This window comes from Oncorhynchus tshawytscha, linkage group LG13, assembly GCF_018296145.1.
Source record: "Oncorhynchus tshawytscha isolate Ot180627B linkage group LG13, Otsh_v2.0, whole genome shotgun sequence".
Taxonomy (NCBI): Eukaryota; Metazoa; Chordata; class Actinopteri; order Salmoniformes; family Salmonidae; genus Oncorhynchus; species Oncorhynchus tshawytscha.
In genome coordinates, this window is record NC_056441.1 from 86,665,538 (window position 1) to 86,692,681 (window position 27,144).

At 47.9% G+C, this 27,144-nt stretch overlaps 1 protein-coding gene across 1 annotated transcript in view; it reads left to right on the forward strand.

Moving 5' to 3' along the window:
* The window catches only part of cux1b (cut-like homeobox 1b), a 149,959-nt gene that overhangs the window by 96,671 nt on the left and 26,144 nt on the right, over window positions 1–27,144 (forward strand). The gene's annotated exons all lie outside the window — the stretch shown is intronic.

Sequence of the window (27,144 nt, forward strand, 5' to 3'; positions counted from 1 at the left end):
TGAGGCGTTTCAGTGTGAGGCGTTTCAGTGTGTGTGTGTGAGGCGTTTCAGTGTGTGTGTGAGGCGTGTGTGTGTGTGAGGCGTTTCAGTGTGTGTGTGTGTGTGTGTGAGGCGTTTCAGTGTGTGTGTGAGGCGTTTCAGTGTGTGTGTGTGAGGCGTTTCAGTGTGTGTGTGTGAGGCGTTTCAGTGTGTGTGTGTGAGGCGTTTCAGTGTGTGTGTGTGAGGCGTTTCAGTGTGTGTGTGTGTGTGTGTGAGGCGTTTCAGTGTGTGTGTGTGAGGCGTTTCAGTGTGTGTGTGAGAGGCGTTTCAGTGTGTGTGTGTGAGGCGTTTCAGTGTGTGTGTGTGTGTGAGGCGTTTCAGTGTGTGTGTGTGAGGCGTTTCAGTGTGTGTGTGAGGCGTTTCAGTGTGTGTGTGAGGCGTTTCAGTGTGTGTGTGAGGCGTTTCAGTGTGTGTGTGAGGCGTTTCAGTGTGTGTGTGAGGCGTTTCAGTGTGTGTGAGGCGTTTCAGTGTGTGTGAGGCGTTTCAGTGTGTGTGAGGCGTTTCAGTGTGTGTGTGTGAGGCGTTTCAGTGTGTGTGTGTGAGGCGTTTCAGTGTGTGTGTGTGAGGCGTTTCAGTGTGTGTGTGTGAGGCGTTTCAGTGTGTGTGTGTGAGGCGTTTCAGTGTGTGTGTGTGTGTGGCGTTTCAGTGTGTGTGTGTGAGGCGTTTCAGTGTGTGTGTGTGAGGCGTTTCAGTGTGTGTGTGTGAGGCGTTTCAGTGTGTGTGTGTGAGGCGTTTCAGTGTGTGTGTGTGAGGCGTTTCAGTGTGTGTGTGTGAGGCGTTTCAGTGTGTGTGTGTGAGGCGTTTCAGTGTGTGTGTGAGAGGCGTTTCAGTGTGTGTGTGTGAGAGGCGTTTCAGTGTGTGTGTGAGAGGCGTTTCAGTGTGTGTGTGAGGCGTTTCAGTGTGTGTGTGAGGCGTTTCAGTGAGTGAGCTCTGAAAATTAGGCTGCGGTGCCTCTCCCTCAGCACTAGCCCTCTCTATATTACCTCTCTCTGTCTTGGTGTGTTTCAAATGTCATCGGTGTTAACCAAAGGCCTGGGGGACAATACATCATCAAGGGTTACAACTGCCCAACCAATGGTTTGATCCTGGTTTTTGAATCAAAATATGTGCCGCTCTATTCAGATTAGGCCTATCATGGGGACGGCCTATCATGGGGACGGCCTATCATGGGGACGGCCTATCATGGGGACGGCCTATCAGGGGACGGTGGTTTAATTGCCTTGTTCAGGGCCAGAACGACATATTTTTACCTTGTCGGCTCAGGGATTCGGTTACTGGCCCAATGCTCTAACCGCTAGGCTTCCTGCCACCCCAGATACTGGAGGGTTCATGTTACAATGTGTGCAGTGGGTATGATTATTATGATTATTCCATGTTCAGGTAGAGGGGATGTTCACTGATTTATCTTCTCATGTTAAAGTTAGCGGCACAACATCTTGCATACCAGAGATTAGAAAACATCAGCTTTTGTGATAATGAGAAGTTCCTGTACAAATCACCTGGTAACAAGCTCAGTTTCAGGAAGCCCAAGTACTTGACAGTCTCTACACCTGGTAACAAGCTCAGTTTCAGGAAGCCCGAGTACTTGACAGTCTCTACACCTGGTAACAAGCTCAGTTTCAGGAACCTGCGTGACAGTCTCTACACCTGGTAACAAGCTCAGTTTCAGGAAGCCCGAGTACTTGACAGTCTCTACACCTGGTAACAAGCTCAGTTTCAGGAAGCCCGAGTACTTGACAGTCTCTACACCTGGTAACAAGCTCAGTTTCAGGAAGCCCGAGTACTTGACAATCTCTACATTTTGGCATGACCTTTTTTTTCCACTGGATATTTCTAGAAGTTCTTGTGTTCTGCGACCGGCCATTTTTATCAAGACCGTTTTATTTATTTGCTCAGTATCTCAACAAACTAAAGTATCTGGAATGGAGGTGACTAAGTGTACAGAAAGACTACAACATCAAGTGTTACTCTTTTTTTCTGGAGCTTTAAGACTGAACAAAGGATTCATAAAAAGTCAATCAAGTTCCTCCTGTCATGGCGCCATCACAACCAGATCTTTCACCCTTACAGATGACAAATTGTGAAGCTCTCTATACCACTATTAGGCCCAATCAGATCCGCTGTTACACTGCTGCGCTGCAGCCACTCCACCAATGGGCCCTGAACATAGTGAACACAAGTAAACCTAGTGAAGAGAGACATTGGGAGGCCTGACTGGACCCCACCCTCGCTGCCTGCCAGACTCAGGCCTGCTGACTGGACCCCACCCTCGCTGCCTGCCAGACTCAGGCCTGCTGACTGGACCTCTCCCTCCCTGCCTGCCAGACTCAGGCCTGCTGACTAGACCTCTCCCTCCCTGCCTGCCAGACTCAGGCCTGCTGACTGGACCTCTCCCTCCCTGCCTGCCAGACTCAGGCCTGCTGACTAGACCCCTCCCTCCCTGCCTGCCAGACTCAGGCCTGCTGACTGGACCTCTCCCTCCCTGCCTGCCAGACTCAGGCCTGCTGACTGGACCTCTCCCTCCCTGCCTGCCAGACTCAGGCCTGCTGACTACATCCCTCCCTCCCTGCCTGCCAGACTCAGGCCTGCTGACTGGACCTCTCCCTCCCTGCCTGCCAGACTCAGGCCTGCTGACTGGACCTCTCCCTCCCTGCCTGCCAGACTCAGGCCTGCTGACTGGACCCCTCCCTGCCTGCCAGACTCAGGCCTGCTGACTAAACCCCAACCTGCCTGCCAGACTCAGGCCTGCTGACTGGACCCCTCCCTGCCTGCCAGACTCAGGCCTGCTGACTGGACCCCTCCCTGCCTGCCAGACTCAGGCCTGCTGACTAAACCCCAACCTGCCTGCCAGACTCAGGCCTGCTGACTGGACCCCTCCCTGCCTGCCAGACTCAGGCCTGCTGACTAAACCCCAACCTGCCTGCCAGACTCAGGCCTGCTGACTGGACCCCTCCCTGCCTGCCAGACTCAGGCCTGCTGACTGGACCCCTCCCTGCCTGCCAGACTCAGGCCTGCTGACTAAACCCCAACCTGCCTGCCAGAGTCGAGGCCTGCTGACTAAACCCCAACCTGCCTGCCAGAGTCGAGGCCTGCTGACTAAACCCCAACCTGCCTGCCAGAGTCGAGGCCTGCTGACTAAACCCCAACCTGCCTGCCAGAGTCGAGGCCTGCTGACTAAACCCCAACCTGCCTGCCAGAGTCGAGGCCTGCTGACTAAACCCCAACCTGCCTGCCAGAGTCGAGGCCTGCTGACTAAACCCCAACCTGCCTGCCAGAGTCGAGGCCTGCTGACTAAACCCCTCCCTGCCTGCTGAGTCGAGGCCTGCTGACTAAACCCCAACCTGCCTGCCAGAGTCGAGGCCTGCTGACTAAACCCCTCCCTGCCTGCTGAGTCGAGGCCTGCTGACTAAACCCCAACCTGCCTGCCAGAGTCGAGGCCTGCTGACTAAACCCCTCCCTGCCTGCCAGAGTCGAGGCCTGCTGACTAAACCCCTCCCTGCCTGCCAGAGTCGAGGCCTGCTGACTAAACCCCTCCCTGCCTGCCAGAGTCGAGGCCTGCTGACTAAACCCCTCCCTGCCTGCCAGAGTCGAGGCCTGCTGACTAAACCCCTCCCTGCCTGCCAGAGTCGAGGCCTGCTGACTAAACCCCTCCCTGCCTGCCAGAGTCGAGGCCTGCTGACTAAACCCCTCCCTGCCTGCTGAGTCGAGGCTGGGCAGCAACCATTTTGACTGGTTTAAGTGCTTTCTTTTTTCTTCCCAGGCTGTCTCTTACAAGAAAGGTACAAATCACAAATGCTTGGGCATCTTGTCCGGGGGGGTTTATCAAAAAGGAGAGAGGAAGAGAATCTATTTACATTAAAAAAAAAACTTTTGACCTTAAAAAATAAACAACTTTTTTGGGTTTGTTTTTTTCGCCCCCTTTTTTGTTGACTCCCCCATAATGCCTTGTGTTTGACCTTTCTTGTAGGGTCAGCCGGGCGGAAAGGGAAAGAGGCGTCCGTGGAGGAGACCACCACGCCCAGTACCCCCTCCCTGCCTCCTCCTCTTCTCCCTCCCTCCCCCCCAGCCCCGAACCCCAACTGACCCCCTTAACACCTCGATCACCAACGGAACACACCCCTTCACCCCCACGGGCATCGGCCAGGACTTCTACAGCCCCCCTTTCCCACTGGTGGGGGGCAAGATGTCCCTCAACTCCCTCCTGCAGCGCCAGCTCATGCAGACGTTCTACTCCAAAGCCCTGCAGGAGTCCACTCAGGGAGCAGCTCTACTGTTTGCCCCTGTCCACTACACCTCTACCTCCACCTCCGGCTCTGGCTCTAGCCCTGTCCCGCTCTCGGCCAGCCCCCTACAGTCTCCTGCAGGCCCAGAGGTGAATGGTAGTGGCGGTGCCCCGTCCCCCTCTCCCAGCCAGTCTGAGGGGACTGGGGGCAGTGTGTCTGACTGGGAGGACATGGACACCTCAGAGATCGCCCGACAGATCAAGGAGCAGCTGATTAAACACAACATTGGCCAGCGGGTGTTTGGCCACTATGTTCTGGGCCTGTCCCAAGGCTCGGTCAGTGAGATCCTGGCTCGGCCCAAACCCTGGAGCAAGCTGACCATCCGGGGCAAAGAGCCCTTCCACAAGATGCGGCAGTTCCTGTCTGACGAGCAGAACATCCTGGCACTACGCAGCATCCAGGGACGGCAGAGAGGTGAGAGGCCTGTCTTCCTGCCTGTCTTCCTGCCTGCCTGTCTTCCTGTCTGTCTGTCTTCCTGTCTGTCTGTCTTCCTGTCTGTCTGTCTTCCTGTCTGTCTGTCTTCCTGCCTGTCTGTCTTCCTGCCTGTCTGTCTTCCTGCCTGTCTGTCTTCCTGCCTGTCTGTCTTCCTGCCTGTCTGTCTTCCTGCCTGCTGTCTGTCTTCCTGCCTGTCTGTCTGTCTTCCTGCCTGCTATCTGTCTTCCTGTCTGTCTGTCTGTCTTCCTGCCTGCTGTCTGTCTTCCTGCCTGCTGTCTGTCTTCCTGCCTGCTGTCTGTCTTCCTGCCTGCTGTCTGTCTTCCTGCCCGTCTGTCTTCCTGCCCGTCTGTCTTCCTGCCTGCCTGCCCGTCTGTCTGTCTGCCTGTCTAGCTGCCTGTCTGTCTAGCTGCCTGTTCGCAAACTATTCCTCTGTTAATACCAGCCGCCAGTTGTTAATACCAGCCACCAGTTGTTAATACCAGCCACCAGTTGTTAATACCAGCTGTTAATACCAGCCACCAGTTGTTAATACCAGCCACCAGTTGTTAATACCAGCCACCAGTTGTTAATACCAGCCACCAGTTGTTAATACCAGCCACCAGCTGTTAATACCAGCCACCAGCTGTTAATACCAGCCACCAGTTGTTAATACCAGCTGCCAGTTGTTAATACCAGCTGCCAGTTGTTAATACCAGCTGCCAGTTGTTAATACCAGCCGCCAGTTGTTAATACCAGCCACCAGTTGTTAATACCAGCCACCAGTTGTTCCTCTGTTAATACCAGCCACCAGTTGTTAATACCAGCCACCAGTTGTTAATACCAGTTGTTAATACCAGCCGCCAGTTGTTAATACCAGCCGCCAGTTGTTAATACCAGCCGCCAGTTGTTAATACCAGCCGCCAGTTGTTAATACCAGCCGCCAGTTGTTAATACCAGCCGCCAGTTGTTAATACCAGCCGCCAGTTGTTAATACCAGCCGCCAGTTGTTAATACCAGCCGCCAGTTGTTAATACCAGCCGCCAGTTGTTAATACCAGCCACCAGTTGTTCCTCTGTTAATACCAGCCACCAGTTGTTAATACCAGCCACCAGTTGTTAATACCAGCTGTTAATACCAGCCACCAGTTGTTAATACCAGCCGCCAGTTGTTAATACCAGCCACCAGTTGTTAATACCAGCCACCAGTTGTTCCTCTGTTAATACCAGCCACCAGTTGTTAATACCAGCCACCAATTGTTAATACCAGCTGTTAATACCAGCCGCCAGTTGTTAATACCAGCCGCCAGTTGTTAATACCAGCTGTTAATACCAGCCGCCAGTTGTTAATACCAGCCGCCAGTTGTTAATACCAGCCGCCAGTTGTTAATACCAGCCGCCAGTTGTTAATACCAGCCGCCAGTTGTTAATACCAGCCGCCAGTTGTTAATACCAGCCGCCAGTTGTTAATACCAGCCACCAGTTGTTCCTCTGTTAATAAAAGCCACCAGTTGTTCCATCAGTAAGGTTTGTTGCTTTAGTCAACCAGAGGCCTCTAAAGCCTCCCTTCACCATCCATGATCAATACTGAAACCTTTCACACGTCGATAGTATTGACTAAGAGGAGGACAGGACTACTGTTTTCCACAGTCATGTTCGATCGGGGCCCTGCCTGCTTTTCTTTCCGCGTCCGAGCATTTTTTTACCTCTGCTCTGTGTTGTCAGGGAGTGGACAGTCGGACCTGGGTTTAACTATCTTAACCCTGTGTTTAAGCTGTCAGTCCTCGGGTTGAATGTCCTTGTTGACTTTGAGATGTAACCACTTGTCCTATGTTTCACCCTGTCGTACAGTTCAGTAGCTGTGTGTATTGTCATTTTGTTTTATTGACACACAACAGAGATATGAAATATAGGTGCACATATGGAAGCAGGAAGTTGGCGTAAAGTTGGCGCAACATGTTGTTGTTGTTTTTGACAGAGAGCCCAGGCCAGCCCCTTAGCCATGCATTACAGGACGTACCGATGCAGAGAGCCAGCTCTGACCAAGCCTCGCGGACAGGTCTGTCCACACACACACACACACACGCACTTCTGTTTCTGTCCTTGTAGTGTTGGATGAGGTGTGCCTGTGTTGTGCATGTAACTGTCATACTCGTAACCCCGTTCCCCACCTCCCTCTCTACACTCACACTGGCTCACACTGGCTCATACTGGCTCATACAGGCTCATACAGGCTCATACAGGCTCATACAGGCTCATACAGGCTCATACAGGCTCATACTGGCTCATACTGGCTCATACAGGCTCATACTGGCTCATACAGGCTCATACTGGCTCATACTGGCTCATACAGGCTCATACAGGCTCATACTGGCTCATCCTGGCTCATACTGGCTCATACTGGCTCATACAGGCTCATACAGGCTCATACAGGCTCATACAGGCTCATACAGGCTCATACAGGCTCATACTGGCTCATACTGGCTCATACAGGCTCATACAGGCTCATACAGGCTCATACAGGCTCATACTGGCTCATACTGGCTCATACAGGCTCATACAGGCTCATACTGGCTCATACTGGCCTGGCAGTGTAAAAGCAGAGTAATGTGTGAGGCGTTAAAGGATGCTGAAACAGTCACACAGAAGCCGCTCTCAAAGCTGTCCCACAGTGTATCATTTAGAGTTAATGAGCTGACAGTAGGGTTCAGTGGGGAGGGCTGCTCACCAGTGAATACAATGTGTCTGTTCGGTTGTCAGTCACAGTGTGACGTGAACAAAAACGATTAAAAACAGCGTCTCAATGTCAAAGGGGAAGTATGTGAGTTACTCTCACGCCCCGACCTTAACCTTCCTTTGTATTTTAACCATGGTGGTTTGAGCATGGCTTTCGGCACGATTAAACCCCCAAAAATGATGTCGTTATTTCCACATCAACCCACTGTTCCGGTTGACACTTCCCAGTTACCCCTCTCTTTGCCTCGTTGTTGCCCCGTAGCCAGCAGGTCTATTCCCGGAAGGGGGGGCAGCTGTAGAGTGCAGTTACCCCTCTCTTTGCCTCGTTGTTGCCCCGTTGCCAGCAGGCCTATTCCCGGAAGGGGGGGGCAGCTGTAGAGTGACCCCTGTCTGTCTGTGTCCGTCTACCTCTTGTCAGTCACAGTGCTGATTGAAGCTTCTCAGTTGTGTACCTAGTGTACTTACTACCTACTGTACCGACTACCTACTGTAGACTACCTACTGTACCTACTGTACCTACTGTACCGACTACCTACTGTACCGACTACCTACTGTACCTAGTGTACTTACTACCTACTGTACCGACTACCTACTGTAGACTACCTACTGTACCTAGTGTACTTACTACCTACTGTACCGACTACCTACTGTAGACTACCTACTGTACCTAGTGTACTTACTACCTACTGTACCGACTACCTACTGTAGACTACCTACTGTACCTAGTGTAGTTACTACCTACTGTACAGACTACCTACTGTAGACTACCTACTGTACCTAGTGTACTTACTAACCTACTGTACCGACGACCTACTGTACCTAGTGTAGACTACCTACTGTACCTAGTGTAGTTACTACCTACTGTACCGACAGACTACCTACTGTACCGACTACCTATTGTACCTAGTGTACCTACTAACTACTGTACCGACTACCTACTGTACCTAGTGTAGTTACTACCTACTGTACCAACTACCTACTGTACCGACTACCCTACCTACTTACCGACTTTCTACTGTACCGACTACCCACTTACCTACTGTACCGACTACCTACTGTACCTACTACCTACTGTACCGACTACCTACTGTACCTACTGTACCGACTACCTACTGTACCTAGTGTACTTACTACCTACTGTACCGACTACCTACTGTAGACTACCTACTGTACCTAGTGTACTTACTACCTACTGTACCGACTACCTACTGTAGACTACCTACTGTACCTAGTGTACTTACTACCTACTGTACCGACTACCTACTGTACCGACTACCTATTGTACCTAGTGTACTTACTAACTACTGTACCGACTACCTACTGTACCTAGTGTAGTTACTACCTACTGTACCAACTACCTACTGTACCGACTACCTACTTTACCGACTTTCTACTGTACCGACTACCCACTTACCTACTGTACCGACTACCTACTGTACCTACTACCTACTGTACCGACTACCTACTGTACCTACTGTACCGACTACCTACTGTACCGACTACCTACTGTACCTACTGTACCGACTACCTACTGTACCGACTAACTACTGTACCGTCTGTACCGACTACCTACTGTACCTACTGTACCGACTACCTACTGTACCAACTACCTACTGTACCTACTGTACCTACTGTACCTACTGTACCGACTACCTACTGTACCTACTGTACCGACTACCTACTGTACCTACTGTACCGACTACCTACTGTACCTACTGTACCGACTACCTACTGTACCGACCTACTGTACCGACTACCTACTGTACCTACTGTACCGACTACCTACTGTACCTACTGTACCGACTGACCTACTGTACCTACTGTACCGACTACCTACTGTACCTACTGTACCGACTACCTACTGTACCGACTACCTACTGTACCTACTACCTACCGACTACCTACTGTAACCGACTACCTACTGTACCGACTCTACCTACTGTACCTACTGTACCGACTACCTACTGTACCGACTACCTACTGTACCGACTCTACCTACTGTAACGACTACCTACTGTACCTACTGTACCGACTACCTACTGTACCGACTACCTACTGTACCTACTGTACCGACTACCTACTGTACCGACTAACTACTGTACCTAAAGTACTGACTACCTACTGTACTGACTAACTACTGTACTGACTAACTACTGTACCTAAAGTACTGACTAACTACTGTACCGACTAACTAATAGTAACTACTCTACCTACTGTAACTACTCTACCTACTGTAACTACTCTACCTATAGTAACTACTCTGCCTATAGTAACTACTCTGCCTATAGTAACTACTCTACCTATAGTAACTACTCCACCTACTGTAACTACTCTACCTATAGTAACTACTCTACCTACTCTACCTATAGTAACTACTCTACCTATAGTGACTACTTAACCTACTGTAACTACTCTACCTATAGTGACTACTTAACCTACTCTACCTACTGTAACTACTCTACCTACTGTAACTACTCTACCTACTGTAACTACTCTACCTACTCTACCTATAGTAACTACTCTACCTACTGTAACTACTCTACCTACTATAACTACTCTACCTACTCTACCTATAGTAACTACCTACTGTAACTACTCTACCTATAGTAACTACTCTACCTACCTACTGTAACTACTCTACCTACTGTAACTACTCTACCTACTATAACTACTCTACCTACTCTACCTATAGTAACTACCTACTGTAACTACTCTACCTATAGTAACTACTCTACCTACTGTAACTACTCTATCTACTCTACCTATAGTAACTACTCTACCTACTGTTACTACTCTACCTATAGTAACTACTCTACCTACTCTACTACAGTAACTACTCTACCTACAGTAACTACTCTACCTACTGTAACTACTGTTACTACTCTACCTACAGTAACTACTCTACCTACTCTACCTACAGTAACTACTCTACCTATAGTTACTACTCTACCTACAGTAACTACTCTACCTACTCTACCTATAGTAACTACTCTACCTATAGTAACTACTCTACCTATAGTAACTACTCTACCTACTCTACCTACAGTAACTACTCTACCTACAGTAACTACTCTACCTATAGTAACTACTCTACCTATAGTAACTACTCTACCTACAGTAACTACTCTACCTACAGTAACTACTCTACCTACTCTACCTACAGTAACTACTCTACCTACAGTAACTACTCTACCTACTACCTACTTGAAGTAACTGCTGTAACTATTGTGTCTGTCTGCAGTGTCTTTGTAGATTAGCTATACTACTGTATCTTTGTAAACTGTACCTGTTTGAAGTGAACTTTTAATTGGTGGTATGTCTAATCCCCCTCCCTCCCCCTGTCCAGGTAACATCACCACACGCATCCGTACCCCAGAGTGTGGTTCAGACGACGCCATCAACTCTATCCTGGAGCAGGCCAAGAGAGAGCTGCATGTGCAGAAATCTGGTGAGTGTCATCCTCTCTGCACCTTGGTCAAATAGGATGACGCTTGTCCCTAGATGACTGATGGAATAAGATGACAGTTGTGCCCACTCTGGTGGAATAGGAGGACAGTTGTCCCTAGATGACTACCTACTACCTACGAGGTAACTGCTGTAACAGTTGTCCCTAGATGTCTTTGTGGAATACTACTGTATCTTTGTAAACTGTCCCTGTTTGACTGAACTTTGGAATAGGATGACAGTCCCCTCCCTCCCTGAGGGTAACATCACCACACGCATTGTCCCCACTGGTTGTGGAATAGGATGAAGTCTGTCCTGGAGCAGGCTGGTGGAATAGGAGGACAGTGTCATCCCTAGATGACTGGTGGAATAGGAGGACAGTTGTCCCTAGATGACTGGTGGAATAGGAGGACAGTTGTCCCTAGATGACTGGTGGAATAGGAGGACAGTTGTCCCTAGATGACTGGTGGAATAGGAGGACAGTTGTGCCCACTCTGGTGGAATAGGAGGACAGTTGTCCCTAGATGACTGGTGGAATAGGAGGACAGTTGTCCCTAGATGACTGGTGGAATGAGGACAGTTGTCCCCACTCTTGTGGAATAGGAGGACAGTTGTCCCTAGATAACTGATGGAATAGGAGGACAGTTGTCCCCACTCTTGTGGAATAGGAGGACAGTTGTCCCTAGATGACTGGAATAGGAGGACAGTTGTCCCCACTCTTGTGGAATAGGAGGACAGTTGTCCCTAAATGACTGGTGGAATAGGAGCAAAGTTGTCCCTAGATGATTGGTGGAATAGGAAGACAGTTGTCCCTAGATGACGACTGATGGAATAAGATGACCATTGTCCCTAGATGACTGGTGGAATAGGATGACGGTTGTCCCTAGATGATGACTGGTGGAATAGGAGGACGGTTGTCCCTAGAGGATTGGTGGAATAGGAGGACAGTTGTCCCTAGATGATGACTGGTGGAATAGATGGACAGTTGTCCCTAAATGACTGGTGGAATAGGAGGACGGTTGTCCCTAGATGACTGGTGGAATAGGAGGACGGTTGTCCCTAAATGACTGGTGGAATAGGAGGATGGTTGTTCCTAGATGATGACTGGTGGAATAGGAGGACAGTCGTCCCTAAATGACTGGTGGAATAGGAGGACAGTTGTCCCTAAATGACTGGTGGAATAGGAGGACGGTTGTCCCTAGATGACTGATGGAATAGGAGGACGGTTGTCCCTAAATGACTGGTGGAATAGGAGGATGGTTGTTCCTAGATGATGACTGGTGGAATAGGAGGACGGTTGTCCCTAAATGACTGGTGGAATAGGAGGATGGTTGTCCCTAGATGACTGGTGGAATAGGAGGACGGTTGTCCCTAAATGACTGGTGGAATAGGAGGATGGTTGTTCCTAGATGATGACTGGTGGAATAGGAGGACAGTCGTCCCTAAATGACTGGTGGAATAGGAGGACGGTTGTCCCTAGATGATGACTGGTGGAATAGGAGGACAGTCGTCCCTAAATGACTGGTGGAATAGGAGGATGGTTGTTCCTAGATGATGACTGGTGGAATAGAAGGACAGTCGTCCCTAAATGACTGGTGGAATAGGAGGACAGTTGTCCCTAAATGACTGGTGGAATAGGAGGACAGTAAATTGTTCAGTGCATTCTCAAAATATTCAGACCCCTTCCCTTTTTCCTATTTTGTTGTTACAGCCTTATTTTAAAATGTTTTTTTTTTCATCAAACTACACACAATTCCCCATAATGACAAAGCATAAACTGTTTTTTATTGATTTTTGCAAATGTATTTTTTTTTTAAATACATTGTTTTCATAAGCATTCAGAACCTTTGCTATGAAACTCAAAATTGAGCTCCGCTGCATTCTGTTTCCATTGATCGTCCTTGAGATGTTTCTACAACTTGTTGGAGTCCACCTGTGGTAAATTCATTTTATTGGACATGATTTGGAAAGGCACACACCAGTCTATATAAGGTCCCACAGCTGACAGTGCATATCAGAACAGAAACCAAGCCATGGGGACAAAGGAATTGTCAGTAGAGCTCCGAGACAGGATTTTGTTGAGGCACAGATCTGGGGAAGGGAACCAAAACATTTCTGCAGCATTGAAGGTCCCCAAGTACATAGTGGCATCCATCATTCTTAAATTGAAGAAGTTTTAAACCACCAAGACTCTTCCTAGAGCTGGCCGCTTGGCCAAACTGAGCAATCGGGGAGAAGGGCCTTGGTCAGGGAGGTGAACACAAACCCGATGGTCACTCTGACAGAGCTCCAGAGTTCCTCTGTTGAGATGGGAGAACCTTCCAGAAGGACAACCATCTCTGCAGCACTCCACCAATCAGGGCTTTATGGTAGAGTGGCCAGACGGCAGCAACTCCTCAGTAGAAAGCACAACAACCTTCTTGGAGTTTGCCAAAAGGCACCTAAAGGACTCTCAGACCGTGAGAAACAAGATTCTCTGGTCTGATGAAACCAAGATTGAACTATTTGGCCTGAATACCAAGTGTCACGTCTGGAGGAAACCTGGCAGCATCCCTGCTGGGCTTTACAGAAGAGTGGCCAGAAAAAAAGCCATTGCTTAAAAATAAAAATAAAAAAGAGGCAAACACGTTTGGTGTTCGCCAAAAGGCATGTGGGAGACTCCCCAAACAAACACGTTTGGTGTTCGCCAAAAGGCATGTGGGAGACTCCCCAAACAAACACGTTTGGTGTTCGCCAAAAGGCATGTGGGAGACTCCCCAAACAAACACGTTTGGTGTTCGCCAAAAGGCATGTGGGAGACTCCCCAAACATATGGAAGGTACTCTGGGCTTTTTGGCCGTCAAGGAAAATGCTATGTCTGGGGCAAACACAACACCTCTCATCACCCCGAGAACACCACCTCCACAGTGAAGCATGGTGCTGGCAGCATCATGCTGTGGGGATGTTTTTCAGCAGCAGATACTGGGAGACTAGTCAGGATCGAGGGAAAGATGAACGGAGTAAAGTACAGAGAGATCCTTGATGGAAACCTGCCCCAGAGCTCTCAGGACCTCCGACTAGGGAGAAGGTTCACCTTCCAACAGGACAATGACCCTAAGCACACAGCCAAGACAACCCAGGAGTGGCTTTGGGAGAAGTCTCTGAATGTCCTTGTGTCCCAGCCAGAGCCCGGACTTGAACCTGATCGAACATCTCTGGAGAGACCTGAAAATAGCTGTGCAGCAATGCTCCCCATCCAACCTGACAGAGCTTGAGAGGATCTGCAGAGGTGTGCCAAGCTTGTAGGGTCATACCCAAAAGAATGGAGGCTGTAAACGCTGCCAAAGGTGCTTCAACAAAGTATTGAGTAAAGGGTCTGAATACTTATGTAAATATGATATTTCAGTTGTATATTTTTTATTTTTATACATTTGCAAAAATGTCTAAAAACCTGTTTCTGCTTTGTCATTATGTGGTATTGTGCATAAATTGATGGGGGCGAGGAAACGATTTAATAGATTTTAGAATAAGGTTGTAACGTAAAAATTGAAGGGGTCCGAATACTTTCCGAAAGCACTGTATAGTGGTGTTTCTTATTCAAATACATTACTGGAGGATACTAACTTCTTAGACAATTAACTTACTCAGAATTGAGTGTGTGTGAGAGAGAGAGAGAGAGATTCTCTGATATCCGTTATCTCCTTTCTCCCCCCAGCAGACTTCTCCCATGGTCCTTCTCCTGGTGGGGGGCTGAGAGGAGGAGGAGGCGGTGGTGGTGGTTCGGACGAGGCCATCCGCTCCATCCTAGAACAAGCTCGAAGAGAGATGGAGGCCCAACAGGCTACTGTGGAACCCAGCCTCAAAGCCTCCTCTTCTTCCTCCACTTCATCCTCTCACTCCCAGAGGGACTTACTGGTCTCCCATCTGGCTGCCTCCTTCCCTGCCTACACCCCTCTGGCTCTCTCCCTGAAGAACACCCCCACCGCCCTCCCAGTCTCCCCCTCCTCGCCCTCAACAGTCCTGGACTTCAGCTCCAGTGTGAAGAGGGAGGACAGGGGAGTGTCGGTGCCAGACCGCCTGGATGATGGGGTGCCCAGGCTGGGTCGGAGCTCTGAGGGGTCTGCCCGGCCTGGAGGGGGGCACCGGAGGGATCAGTGGTGGAGCAACATGAACCCAGACCCCCGCAGAGATACACCCACACTGGGGGGAGAGGAGAACCACACCCAGGAGGACTCTAAAGAGGTGAGTACCACAGTCAGAATAAACACACAAGGTCTCGGTGAGAACACTGTGACTCACTACTGGAGGGGGGGGGTGGTTCTGGAGTGTCTCCACATTTATCACAGCCATCCAGACTCCCGTTCTGTCTGTTAGTGTCTCACATACCTCATTTATAATCAACCCAGCTCTAAAGTAATCACTCCGCTTTGAGCTCAACACCATTCATTGTATACGTAACCTAGGTAATGTGTGTGTGCTTATGTCTCTGTATCTGTTTAGCCATTCCATAACGTGTATGAGTGACTGACGTTTTTTTATTGTGTGTGTGTGTGTGTGTGTGTGTTAGGCTCTTTCCCTGGGAAGTATGTGTGACGGTGTGGGGTCTCGGCAGAACCCTTGGAGCAAGATGACCTCCAGAGGCCTGCGTATGCAGCTGTGGCTGAACGGTGACCTGAGCCAGAACACACACATCAAGCCTGCTCACAACCAAGGTAATGGACTGTGTGTGTGTGTGTGTGTGTGTGTATTGAGAAACAACTGACTGACGTATGGCTGACGATCATCTCTCAATTAGCCACCTCAACTTAGTCAACTGCTGAGCTATAAATGAACAGAATCCCACTGCTGGCTCATATGCAGCTCCACACACACACCCTGGGTGAGGAGCACTGCTATGGAGTGAGTGAGCTGCCAATACCTTGAGAGAATTTTTGATCATTTCAATAAACAAATAGATGAGACCTGTTCTTATTCTCTTTGATTTAGTTCCTATTCCAACTCAGACAAATGACAGAATGGATGACATCGTGACTGACTGAACTGAATGAAGGATGAATTAAATGTTGAAAGATGTTGGAATGATGAGATGCACGCAATCATGTATGCTCTGCACCTTATTTGGCTAGTACAGTGCCTTGCAAAAGTATTCATCCTCCTTGGCGTTTTTCCTGTTTTGTTGCATTACAACCTGTCATTTAAATTAGATTTTTATTTGGATTTCATCTAATGGACAAAGACAAAATAGTCCAAATTGGTGAAGCGAAATGGAAAAAAATTACTTGTTTCAAAAAAATAAAAAACAGAAAATTGGTTGCTGCATATGTATGTATTTACCCCCTTTACTATGAAGTACCTAAATAAGATCTGGTGCAACCAATTACCTTCAGAAGTGACATAATTAGTTAGATTGCACACAGGTGGACTTTATTTAAGTGTCACATGATCTCAGTATATATACACCTGTTCTGAAAGGCCCCAGAGTCTATAACACCACTAAGCAAAGGGCACCATGAAGACCAAGGAGCTCTCCAAACAGGTCAGGGACAAAGTTGTGGAGAATTACAGATCAGTGTTGGGTTATAAAAAATATTATCAGTAACTTTGAATATCACACGGAGCACCATTAAATCCATTATTAAAAAATGTAACGAATATGGCACCACAACAAACCTGCCAAGAGTGGGCCACCCTCCAAAACTCACAGGTCAGGCAAGGAGGGCATTAATCAGAGAGGCAACAAAGAGACCAAAGAGAACCCTGAAGAAGGTACACTGGGCTTTTTGGCCATCAAGGAAAATGCTATGCCTGGCACAAACCCAACACATCTCATCACCCCGAGAACACCATGTTTTTCATCGGCAGGGACTGGGAAACTGGTCAGAATTTAAGGTATGATGGATGGCCCTAAATACAGGGAAATTCTTGATGGAAACCTGTTTCAGTCTTCCAGAGATTTGAGACTGGGACAGAGGTTCACCTTCCAGCAGGACAATGGCCCGAAGCATACTGCTAAAGCAACACTCAGGTGGTTTAACCTCTGTAGGCTAGATGGGACGCTACCGTCCCACCTGACCAACATCCGGTGAAATGGCAGAGCGCCAAATTCAAATTAAATTTCTATAAATATTAAACTTTCATGAAATTACACATGCAATGCACCAAATTAAAGCTACATTTGTTGTTAATTCAGCCAACGTGTCAAGATTTCAAAAAGGCTTTACGGCAAAAGCAAACCATGCTATTATCTGAGGATAGCACTCCATCAAACAAACAGACAATCATATTTCAACCCGCCTGGCGCAACACGAAACTCAGAAATAAAGATAGAATTCATCCAAATCTAATACTAATAATATGCATATCCTAGCTTCTGGGCCTGAGTGTATGAGCAGGCAGTTTACTTTGGGAATGCTTTTCATCGGATGTGAAAATACTGCCCCCTATCCCAAAGGGGGAAACATTTAAAGGTCTTGGAATGGCCTAGTCAAAGCCCAGACCTCAATCCAATTGAGAATCTGTGGTATGACTTAAAGATTGTTGAACACCAGCGGATCCCATCCAACTTGAAGGAGCTGGAGCAGCTTTGCCTTGAAGAATGGGCAAAAATCCCAGTGGCCAGATGTGCTTATAGAGAAGCTTATAGAGACATACTCCAAGAGACTTGCAGCTGTAATTGCTGCAAAAGGTGGCTCTACAAAGTATTGACTTTGGGGGGTGAAAAGTGGCATGTTGTTTAAATCAAATGATACAAAAATCCATTTTAATGAATAATTAACTTTCGCAAACCACTGTAGGTAAATGGTCCTACATTAGGGTATAATGACTCTATGGCTGAACCCCTCCAGAAGGGCATCTTCTGAGGCTGAGGGGTTATTTTCTGAATGCGCATGGTGCTGTGGTGCTGCATGGAGATCACAAGCTCTTCATCTGGGCAGCAGTGTTGCGATGGAGGGAATAACCTATACGGAGACTACACAACACGGAACCCAAACCGGCTGCGCGCGTGCGCCATCGTATTTACATTTATTTTGTCCCCTTACACCAAACAACTATCAAAACAAACTGAACCAGTTGTATTAATTTGGGGACAGGTCGAAAAGCATTAAACATTTATGGCAATTTAGCTAGTTACCGTGCACTTGCTAGCTAATTTGTCCTATTTAGCTAGCTTGCTGTTGCTTGCTAATTTGTCCTGGGTTATAAACATTGAGTTGTTATTTGACCTGAAATGGACAAGGTCCTCTAATCCACCAATTAATCCACACAAAAAACGGTCAACCGAATCATGTCTAGTCATCTCGCTTCCTTCCAGGCCTTTTCTTCTCTGGACTTTATATTGCGATTGGCAACTTTCATAAATTAGGTGCATTACCACCACTGACCTTGTTCGTCTTTCAGTCACCCATGTGGGTATAACCGATGAGATGGCACGTGGGTACCCACTTTTATAAACCAATGAGGAGATGGCACGTGGGTACCCACTTCTATAAACCATCTGCATCAGAAATAGAACTGACTTCTATTTTAGCCCTTCGCAACGCAGACGCTTGTTGGCGCACGTGAGCAGTGTGGGTGCAATTATTGAATAACATAGATATCTATATTTATTTTGCAACACTTGCGTCGCGTTCGCGAGCGTTGCAAAATAAATGTAGGAATTACGTATGGATTTTCTTACGATCCTAATGATACGTACGTTCAACCTTTTGTCAGGTATCTCACTCCATACACTGCTCTCTTAGCCTGTTGATAGCTGGGGGGTTGCTACAGTACCATTATGTTACCCCTTCTCCTCTCTCCCTTTCCACCCCAGCCCTGTTGATAGCTGGGGGGTTGCTACAGTACCATTATGTTACCCCTTCTCCTCTCTCCCTTTCCACCCCAGCCCTGTTGATAGCTGGGGGGTTGCTACAGTACCATTATGTTACCCCTTCTCCTCCCTCCCTTTCCACCCCAGCCCTGTTGATAGCTGGGGGGTTGCTACCATTTTGTCACCCCTCCTCCTCTCTCGCCCCTTCCCTCCCGCCCCAGCCCTGTTGTCAGGCCTCTGTTTTGGCAGCAGGGTCTCTTTCTCTAGGCACAAGGAGGACATAACCCACACTGACAGCTCTCCATGACTGCTCTATTCCAGCCTTCTGCAAAACAGGACAGAGACAGGGAGGGGACAGAGGGGATTATGGGAGGGAGAAAGAGACCCTATGAATACATCTCTTTTTGTTTGCAGATCTGAAGGAACTGGATAAGGTCTTCCAATGAGTTTAGAGGAGATTCAGCCATACTGTTAATCCCTATTGAGTTGTCTCTCTCTCAGACCTGCCAACAATGAGGGCAGTGAGGGGCTAGAGGTTTCCTTCTGACTGCAGTGTTTAGTAAGCCTGGTCCTGGGGACTCACAGGGGGGCCCTCGAGGTTTCCTTCTGACTGGGCTTGTTGACTGCAGTGTGCTCCCTCAGTGTTTCTTAAGCCCGGTCCTGGGGACTCACAGGGGTGCCCTAGCACTACACCTCATTCCACTATTCAGCTCATCATCATGTCATTAAAAAGTGCTAGAGCAAAAAAACAAACGTGCACTCCTTAGGTCCCCAAGGACCAGGATTAAGAATGTGCACTCCTTTGCTCCCCAAGGACCAGGATTAAGAAACATTTCATTAAAAGGATACTTCCCCAGAGTCAGATGAACCCATATGCATACCATTTTTGTCTCTGTGTCCAGTATGAGGTAATCTCGCGAACCAATGTTAACGAGTTTTAGCTCAATGACTGGAAGTCTATGGGTATCTACTAGCATGTATACCGTACTGACCTACTGTACTGTCTGCTCCTGCCTTGCGTTTTCTCTCCTCCAGGAGAGGGCCAGACCTCAGCCAGCTGCAGCCCTGCCCCAGCAGAGGGCACTCCCAGCCAGACCTCAGCCAGCTGCAGCCCTGCCCCAGCAGAGGGCACTCCCAGCCAGACCTCAGCCAGCTGCAGCCCTCCTCCAGAGTCTCCACTGAGCTCTGCTGAGGAGTCACTCAATGGTTTAGGGGGCGACCGGGACCCTCTGGCCCCCCAGGCCCCATCTCTGGAGCCCCCATCTGGTGAGCCCTCAGGGGGAGAGTCCCAGCCCGGTACGCCCCTGCCACTCCCTGGCCCCATCACAGGCCTCAGCATCCAGGAGACGATAGCCATGTCTCCTGAGCTGGATACATACGTCCTCACCAAGAAGGTCAAGGAGGTTCTGACTGATAATAACCTTGGTGAGACTCAGACTTTTACGATACCTTCAATCTCTATCTGTTTTCTCCTTCCTCTTCTCTCTCTCTCTTCCCTTCTTTATTCTCTCTCACCTATTTCCTTTTTAAAAAAAAAATTATATATATTTTCCTCTTTGTCGTTCACTTACAGTTTCACCCCATCTCACTTTAGATTCATCTCCACATACAAGCTCTCCCAATTCATGGTAGTCTATCCAGTCCTCCAGCCTGACCCCTTCTCTCTCTACTCTCTCTCCCCCCAGGGCAGCGTCTGTTTGGGGAGAGTATCCTGGGTCTGACCCAGGGCTCGGTGTCTGATCTGCTGGCTCGGCCTAAGCCCTGGCACAAGCTGAGTCTGAAGGGACGTGAGCCATTCGTCCGCATGCAGTTCTGGCTGCAGGACCCACACAAAGTGGAGAAACTGATGGACATGAAACGCCTGGAGAAGAAAGGTAATGATCTCTCTCTCTCTCCGCATTCTGTCTCTCTCACGGATAATAATTAGCTCTATTGGATGTGACATCAGGTGGCCCTCCACGGGCGTGCTTCATCAATTATAAACAGCAGCAGTCAGCGATTACTATCATTTTTCATCCCCCTTTTAAAAAATGTAACATTTTATTTAACTAGACAAGTCAGTTAAGAACAAAGTCTAATTTACAATGACGGCCTACCCCTGGCCAAACCCGGACGACGCTGAGCCAATTGTGCGTCGCCCTATGGGATTCCCAATCACGGCCGGTTGTGATACAGCCTGGATTTGAACCAGGGTGTCTCTAGTGACGCATTTCACACTGAGATGCAGTGCCTTAGACCTCTGTGCCACTCGGATTCCCTTACTGCACGGTTCCATTCATCCACTGCTTCCTGGGTTCCATTCATCTACTGCTTCCTGGGTTCCATTCATCTACTGCTTCCTGGTTCCATTCATCTACTGCTTCCTGGTTCCATTCTTCTACTGCTTCCTGGTTCCATTCTTCTACTGCTTCCTGGTTCCATTCTTCTACTGCTTCCTGGTTCCATTCTTCTACTGCTTCCTGGTTCCATTCTTCTACTGCTTCCTGGTTCCATTCTTCTACTGCTTCCTGGTTCCATTCTTCTACTGCTTCCTGGTTCCATTCTTCTACTGCTTCCTGGTTCCATTCTTCTACTGCTTCCTGGTTCCATTCTTCTACTGCTTCCTGGTTCCATTCTTCTACTGCTTCCTGGTTCCATTCTTCTACTGCTTCCTGGTTCCATTCTTCTACTGCTTCCTGGTTCCATTCTTCTACTGCTTCCTGGTTCCATTCTTCTACTGCTTCCTGGTTCCATTCTTCTACTGCTTCCTGGTTCCATTCATCCACTACTTCCTGGTTCCACATCAGTCTCTCTCTTCCTAGTGAGACTTAAAGGTAGACTCAGCGAGACGCCGTTGCGTGCATGAAGTAAATACATAGGTACATTTCTGTAACTAAGAGCGGTGAAGCGCGAGGCTAAACTTCTCTGCTGCTTCGGCCCCGTAGACACCACATTGTATCAACGTGAAGCGCACCCGTCCGGATACTCTGCGTGAGCTCAGTCTTTCATCACGCTCATCTAAATATCTGCAGAACTATTCGTTTGCTACATCATCTCGCTGAGTCTAACTTTCAATGATCTTTCTTGCATTGATTCGATTTAGCTTACACTTCTATCAGAGTAGGAAGGACATCGCTGCTTTGTTTCTCTCTCGGCTGTACTGAAGATAGATGGCTAGAAGGTAATGGACGCCAGCAGTTTGTTTTCAGAAGGCATTATGTGGCCAGCAGGCCTGGCTTCCCTAGCCTGGGTACCAGTCTGTTCCTGGTCTCTTTAATATAGCCTGGGTACCAGTCTGTTCCTGGTCTCTTTAATATAGCCTGGGTACCAGTCTGTTCCTGGTCTCTTTAATATAGCCTGGGTACCAGTCTGTTCCTGGTCTCTTTAATATAGCCTGGGTACCAGTCTGTTCCTGGTCTCTTTAATATAGCCTGGGTACCAGTCTGTTTCTAGTCTCTAGACAACTCCTTATGGAATTGTCATGTGAAACATGATTTGCTTGACAATAACAATGGAGCAGGAAAAAGTACCAACAGATCTGGGACCAGGCTACTGTTACTTGTTACTGCTACTGTGACCAGGCCTAGCTACCCCAACTGTTTCTGTGCAGGCGGTTAGTGTCCCATTGAGCATGCCCACAGCAGGCCTGGAGTTAAGAGGCTGGAACCACATGTTGGAGGTCACTGAGTGCAGGCAGCAGGATGAAGTTGGCCCTAGTCGGTGATCAGAGGTCAGAATAGAGCTGTGGGAGTGGGCCTGACCAATAGCAGAGCTGGGAGGAAAGGCAGACGAACCGTGAGTTGACCCTGTGTCGCGTATCACGGTGAAGTTAGACACATGTACATGGCCTTGTAGGCTTGTGCTGTATCTGGGTTTCTCTTCTCTTTTATTGGATCAGTGTGTACTGTACTGTACTGTACTGTAGGAGATTAGACAATGTCAAATCCATGCTGTCATTTGCACATTAAGGCTGTGTTGTTTTCAGAGGCTGACTCTGTCCTTGAATTGCTACAGTTAGACATTACCGCCCCCTAGTGGTTGTTGGTACTAGTACACTGTGTGCTTATCTACAACAAAATCTCATGTTTTCTCTGTCTCTCCCCAGCCTACCTGAAGAGGCGCCACAGTTCGCTGAGTGACGGCCATTCTGTGGACGGTGGCCTGGCAGGGCCAGACTTCCTCCAGAGTGCCAGCCCCCAGCACCAGCAGCCTCCTCAGCTGTACCAGAAGAAGATCCGAGTGGTTCTGGGTCCCGAGGAGAAGGAGGCTCTGAAGAGGGCTTACCAGGAGAAACCCTACCCCTCCCCCAAAACCATTGAGGAGCTGGCCTCCCAGCTTCACCTGAAGACCAGCACTGTTATCAACTGGTTCCACAACTACAGGTCAGTTACTGCACTATCAGGCTAAGCTTAGGGTGTGGGATCTAAAGTACAACTCATTTGGTTTGTCCCGTGTGGCTCAATTGGTAGAGCATGGCGCTTGCAATGCCAGGGTTGTGGGTTCGATTCCCATGGGGGACCAGCACAAAAATAGTCTGAAAATGTATGTACTCACTACTGTGGATAAGAGCATCTGCTAAATGACTAAAAATGTTCAGCTGTGCGACCAGGAGTTTTATTTTGTAAGCCCTGTGCGACTAGGAAAATAAACTCCCAGATAATAATTGTTTGTAATAAGGCTTCGCTGTACCGTGCCCTATAGAAAAAAGAGAGTGCAGATTCGATGTTTGAAGCATTACCACGGCGAAAACGGCTTGCGTGCAGCCCAACCAGGCCGAAAGACCCAACCCAGACCTAAAGTCCTGACCCGTATTACCGGAGCTAAATTGTAATCTTCCTAAAGCGGATCGCCAGGACTGCATTTTACATTCATAAAACCCATGTTATGGGCTGTTCTAAAGCTACTTGCGTGTTGTTAATCATTTGTTTACACTTTTCTCAGTCATGTTACCTTTTATTTACTTTATTTTATTTAATCTGGCAAGTGAATTAAGAACAAATTCTTATTTACAATGACGGCCTACCAAAAGGCAGTAGGCCTCCTGCAGGGATGGGGGCTGGGATTAAAAATCTTGCTCCCTGGAGTGGCGCAGCGGTCTAAGGCACTGCATCTCAACACTACAGACACCCTGGTTCGAATCCAGGCTGTATTTTTTCCCCACCTTTCTCAGCCAGGCAGGTGCGACACAAAGATCAGAAATAGCGATATAATTCATGCCTTACCTTTGAAGATTTTCTTCTGTTGGCACTCCAAAATGTCCCATAAACATCACAAATGGTCCTTTTGTTCGATAATGTCCTTCTTTATGTCCCAAAAATGTCCATTTATTTGGCGCATTTGATTCATAAATACACCGGTTTCAACTCTCCCAACATGCCTACAAAGTATCTAATGAGTTACCTGTAAACTTGGTCCAAACATTTCAAACAACGTTCCTAATCCAACCCCAGGTACCCTAAAATGTAAACAATCGATAAAATTTAAGACGGAATAAACGGTTTCTAATACCGGATAAAAACAACGTGGAGCGCGCTCCAGTTCACGCGCATCAAAACAGTACAGTCCACCTGGAGTGACACTTACAATGAATAGGACTACTTCTTCATTTCTCAAAAGAAAAACATCTAACAATTTCTAAAGACTGTTGACATCTAGTGGAATCCCTAGGAACTGCAGCCAGGTTCCTAATAATAAGGGTATCCCATAGAAAACCATTGGACAATCCTATGACCTCAATTTCTTTTCCCCTGGATGGTTTGTCCTCGGGTTTTCACCTGCCAAATCAGTTCTGCTATACTCGGGCATTATTTGAACATTTTTAGAAACTTTAGTGTGTTTTCTATCTAAATCTACCAATTATATGCATATCCTTGCTTCTGGGCCTGAGTAACAGGCAGTTTACTTTGGGCACACTTTTCATCCGGAGGGGAAAATACTATCCCCTACCCAAGAGAGGTTAACCAGGTAGGCCAACTGAGAATGAGTTCCCATTTTCAACTGCGACCTGGCCAAGATGAAGCAAAGCAGTGCGACAAAAACAACACAGAGTTACACATAAACAAACGTACAGTCAATAACACAATAGAAAAATATATGTACAGTGTGTAAATGTAGAAGAGTAGGGAGGTAAGGAAATAAATAGGACATAGAGGCAAAATAATTTCAATTTAGCAATAACACTGGAGTGATGGATGTGCAGAAGAGGATGTGCAAGTAGAGATGCTGGGGTGCAAAAGAGCAAAAAAAAAAAAAACAATATGGGGATGAGGTAGTTGGATGGGCTATTTACAGATGGGCTGTGTACAGGTACAATGATCGGTAAGCTGCTCTGATAGCTGATGCTTAAAGTTAGTGAGGGAGATATAAGACTCCAGCTTCAGTGATTTTTGCAATTCGTTCCAGTCATTGGCAGCAGAGGACTGGAAGGAAAGGCGGCCAAAGTAGGCGATGGCTGTGGGGATGACCAGTGACATATACCTGCTGGAGCGCGTGCTACGGGTGGGTGTTGCTATGGTGACCAGTGAGTTGAGATAAGGCAGCGCTTTACCTAGCAAAAACTTATAGATGACCTGGAGCCAGTGGGTTTGGCGACGAATATGTAACGAGGGCCAGCCAACGAGAGCATACAGGTCGCAGTGGTGGGTAGTATATGGGGCTTTGGTGACAAAACGGATGGCACGGTGATAGACTGCATCCAATTTCCGGAGTAGAGTGTTGGAGGCTATTTTGTAAATGACATCGCCGAAGTCAAGGATTTGTAGGATAGTCAGTTTTACAAGGGTATGTTTGGCAGCATGAGTAAAAGAGGCTTTGTTGTGAAATATAGGAAGCCGATTCTAGATTTAATTTTGGATTGAAGATGCTTAATATGAGTCTGGAAGGGAAGTTTACAGTCTAACCAGACACCTAGGTATTTGTAGTTGTCCACATATTCTAAGTCAGAACCGTCCAGAGTAGAACGGCGGGCGGGTGCGGGCAGCAATCGGTTTTAGAGCATGCATTTATTTTTACTTGCATTTAAGAGCAGTTGGAGAACACGGAAGGAGTGTTGTATGTCATTGAAACTCGTTCAGAAGTTTAATAGCACAGTGTCCAAAGAAGGGCCAGATGTATAAAGAATAGTGTCGTCTGCGTAGAGGTGTTTCAGAGAATCACCAGCAGCAAGAGCGATATCATTGATATATATACAGAGAAAAGAGTCAGCCCAAGAATTGAACCCTGTGGCACCCCCATAGAGACTGCCATAGGTCCGGACAACAGGCCCTCCGATTTGACACACTGAACTCTGTCTGATTGATAGTCGAAACTCTTGACCAGGTCGATGAAGACTGCTGCACAGTACTGTCCTTTATCGATGGCAGTTATGATATCGTTTAGGACCTTGAGCGTGGTTGAGGTGCACCCGTGACCAGCTCAGAAACCAGGTTGCATAGCGGAGAAGGTACGGTGGGATTTGAAATGGTCGGTGATCAGTTTGTTAACTTTAGAGAGGCAGGGCAAGATGGATATAGGTCTGTAACAGTTTGGGTCTAGAGTGTCACCCCATTTGAAGAGGGGGATGACCGCGGCAGCTTTCCAATCTTTAGGGATCTCAGACGATATGAAAGAGAGGTTGAACAGGCTGGTAATAGGGGTTGCAACAATTTCGGCGGGTAATTTTGGGGGGGCCAGAGCTGTTGGTAGGGGAAGCCAGGTGGAAAGCATGGCCAGCCATGGAAAAAAGTTATTTGAAATTCTCGACTATCGTAGATTTATCGGTGGTGACAGTGTTTCCTAGTCTCAGTGCAGTGGGAAGCTGGGAGGAGGTGCTCTTATTCTCCATAGACTTTACAGTGTCCCAAAACTTTTGGGAATTAGTGCTACAGAATGCAAACTTCTGTTAGGAAAGCTAAGGCTAGCTTTTTCAAACTGACTGTGTATATTGGTTCCACACTTCCCTGAAAAGTTGCATATCGCGGGGGCCATTCGATGCTAATGCAGTACGCCACAGGATGTTTTTGTGCTGGTCAAGGGTAGTCAAGTCTGGAGTGAACCAGGGGCTATATCTGTTCTTAGTTCTACATTTTTTGAATGGGGTATGCTTATTTAAGATGGTGAGGAAAGCACTTTTAAAGAATAGCCAGGCATCCTATATTGATGAGATGAGGTCAATATCCTTCCAGGATTCCCCCGGCCAGGTCGATTAGAAAGGCCTGCTCACAGAAGTGTTTTAGGGAGCGTTTGACAGTGATGAGAGGTGGTCGTTTTACCGTGGACCCATTACGGACGCAGGCAATGAGGCAGTGATCGCTTAGATTCTGGTTGAAGACAGCAGAGGTGTATTTAGAGGGCAAGTTGGTCAGGATTAAACCTATGATTAAATCTATGCCCATGTTTACAATTTTAGGGTTGTACCTGGTAGGTTCCTTGATAATTTGTGTGAGATTGATGTCATCTATCTTCGATTGTAGGACGACTGGGGTGC